Source organism: Oncorhynchus clarkii, unplaced genomic scaffold (genome assembly GCF_045791955.1).
Source record: "Oncorhynchus clarkii lewisi isolate Uvic-CL-2024 unplaced genomic scaffold, UVic_Ocla_1.0 unplaced_contig_11294_pilon_pilon, whole genome shotgun sequence".
Classification (NCBI taxonomy): Eukaryota; Metazoa; Chordata; class Actinopteri; order Salmoniformes; family Salmonidae; genus Oncorhynchus; species Oncorhynchus clarkii.
In genome coordinates this window covers 1-397 of record NW_027260803.1, presented here as the reverse complement: position 1 = coordinate 397, position 397 = coordinate 1, and the positions used below count along the sequence as shown (strand labels likewise).

The 397-nt window shown below is 44.3% G+C and overlaps 1 non-coding gene across 1 annotated transcript; it reads right to left on the bottom strand.

The window, feature by feature from the left end:
* Positions 1-74: 74 nt before the first annotated feature.
* On the bottom strand, positions 75-193 carry LOC139401776 (5S ribosomal RNA). Its single transcript, XR_011633164.1, has one exon. It is a non-coding gene; the product is annotated as a 5S ribosomal RNA (ribosomal RNA).
* Between the last annotated feature and the right edge of the window lie 204 nt (positions 194-397).

Below are 397 nucleotides of genomic sequence, written 5' to 3'. Positions count from 1 at the left end.
AAGCGAGGGCACATATTTCAGCCTTGTGGGAAAAAACGGACAAAGAGTTGAAATTCCACAAGGCAGTGACAAAAAGCTTACAGCACCTGGTATTCCCAGGCGGTCTCCCATCCAAGTACTAACCAAGCCCGACCCTGCTTAGCTTCCGAGATCGGACGAGATCAGGCGTACTCAGGCCGGTGTGGCCGTAAGCGAGAAACTATCTCTTGGTGCACTATGTAAAGTCAAAGTGAGCCTGATTAACAGCTGTTGCATTTTCACCATTTAGATAAGCATCTTTGTGTCACTCAAAAAGTGGAAGAAATTGCATATACTGTAGCCATAATTTGTAGCACAGATTGTTGGATGAAATACAAACTAACCTTGCTTACCTATTTCAAAGCGAGGGCACATATTT